Source organism: Artemia franciscana, chromosome 21 (genome assembly GCF_032884065.1).
Source record: "Artemia franciscana chromosome 21, ASM3288406v1, whole genome shotgun sequence".
NCBI classification, from domain to species: domain Eukaryota; kingdom Metazoa; phylum Arthropoda; class Branchiopoda; order Anostraca; family Artemiidae; genus Artemia; species Artemia franciscana.
The window spans coordinates 26,068,625-26,071,051 of record NC_088883.1 but is presented as its reverse complement, the minus strand read 5'-3'; positions in this window follow the sequence as shown (position 1 = coordinate 26,071,051).

The window sequence follows — 2,427 nt, the reverse complement described above, 5'->3', positions numbered from 1 at the left end:
TTGACTCTCCGGATGGAGACTCCTCTTGCCCCCAGTAAAATGCTAGAGCCCCTGATCTTAAATGAAAGCCCCTGATCCTAATCAATCGAAAAATATAAAAATCTGATTATACCACTATAATATATAAGAGAAAACAGTGCAAAGAGGAAAAATACTATATATAAGGAATGAAAGAGAACAAAACAGAACTCTTGTCTGAAAACTGTTGTAGTTGTTATCAAGAACAGTAAACCCCCTTGCCTATAGACCTTGCCCTTTTCTGTTCCAGGCCAATAAAGTATAGTTGCTTCAGGACTTGAAGTGTATGAAACTAACTATTTACTATAATAATCAGTTTCATACTCTTCAAGTCCTGAAGCATTTATACTTTATTGGCCTGGAAAAGAAAAGAGCAAGGTCTATAGGCAAAGGTCTATAGGCAAAGGGATCTTTAAAGGGAAAAAGTGTCATTTTCCTGGCATTTTGTCTTTTAGAATCTTGCTAGCCTAAATGGAAAGCACAAATACCTAGGAAAAGTACCTCCCTCTTTTGACAGTCTTTCGCAATGGAGTGAAAATATTAATAAATAGGTATAAATTTCAATGCGAAGGCATACTTCAAGTGAATAATACAAATAATAACACAAGTAATGATAGTAATGATAGATTTCTGCCTCACAACTTGAGAGAATATCTTATATATTCTTATCAATAGGGAATAAGAAAGAGTAAAGAAGATATAACAGATTTAAACAAATTAACATATAAAAACAAAATTAACACGTTATTCTTGTCTATGAGTTAGTTTGTTTATGGTAATTTTTTTTAGTTTTCTTCTGTTTCTTTTTCTTGTTGATGAAAATTTTTGAATATGGAGCCAAAATAGTCATGTTTTCTTACAATTTGTAAAAAAAAAATTGTTGTTTTTTTGCTAAGCCTACTGTCTCATCATCACTTTAACTATTTTCTTAAATATATTTGTTTTTTAAATATAAATGACGAATTAGTATAGGCGAGGAAACAGTTTACGTTTTCCACGGCTATAAACAAGTCCAGATCAAGACATCGTGTTAGAATAACTTTTGGTTGAACTTTTAAGTTGAGCCTGAACTTGAAGTTTGAAAATAACTTTTTGATCCCTTTAGTTAATTCTAGTTTTAAGCCTTTCATTTAAACTTTAATGCCATTTTGGCACTCCCATCAATTACTTTCAACAAATCTTGCACATACTTCATGAGACATTCTCTGAAAAATATTAGCTATTTTAAGGTTTTATGGCTTTATCTGCTAGTTATATCATTCTGAAGAGGGTATAGCCATGTATACAATGCTTAAATCATAAGTTTCAAAATTAGGGATACGCACAAAAGAGTATGACTAGACTTGGAGAGTAAAACATAAATAATGCTCGTTTTACCTCAAATTTTGGGATTGAAGGGTCTTCGACTCTCTATTTGCAAATGTTAAGCATTAACTGCAATTCAAGATACATAAAGGTTACTAACCCAGACTTCATGAACATGAAGTAAGATAAGAAAAAGAGGGATGCTGATGTTTTAATGGAACCTGCCTTCCGAGAAGTAGAAACCGTGTTTGGTAAAAGCTCAGAGAGAATATTAGAAGGAAAAAACGAAATAATAAGACAGACTTCAACCATTCTCGATTCAGTGATCTTCTAATCCGCCGATTTTTTTTTTCTTTCAAGTATAATTAGCATCTAAAAAAGATGCATAAAAAAGAATAAAATCCTTAGGTCACGTTTTACGGATGAAAGGAAGTATTTTAAAAGAAATAATAAGACAGGCTCACAAATACTTACAAATCTTCTTTACTTAAACCATTTTCCTTAATACTCACAGGAAAAATGTTTTGCATTGAATAGGTAAGCTTGTGACACCCGGATTATGTTATATTCGCAAGAGTTTAGACCTATTTCTGATCCGTGAATCATTTGACCTGATCAATCGAAGACACTTTTTCATTATTATACCGAATTACAAAAAACAACGTGAAAGAGCCACGTGCCACGGGTTTACCCAGGTATTGATAAGAATTTAGCAGTCATAATTCCGACAAAAACAAGGGTCCCACGCGTAATAAATTTTGCTTTACTTTTACAGCTAAATAAAGCAGGAGGTTTGTTTTTAGGACCAGTAATATTATATTTTTAAAAAATATGAGTTTTCTGTTTAGGCATGGGTACACAAGTACAATTTAAATGGCTGCTCTCTCACTACTGCCAGTTGTAATGTAGGTAGGCTACTTTTCCCACCCCATAGGACGTTTATCACTTGGTCTACATGATTTTTATTGTGATAGTCTCTCCTGGTATTGTTGATATTCTTTTCTAGTTTTTTTTTTTTTTTTACAAAATTTCTAAGAAGATCTAAGGTTACCTCACTTGCAATTAGATGTATCAGAAGTAGTAAATAAATATATTGCTTCGTTA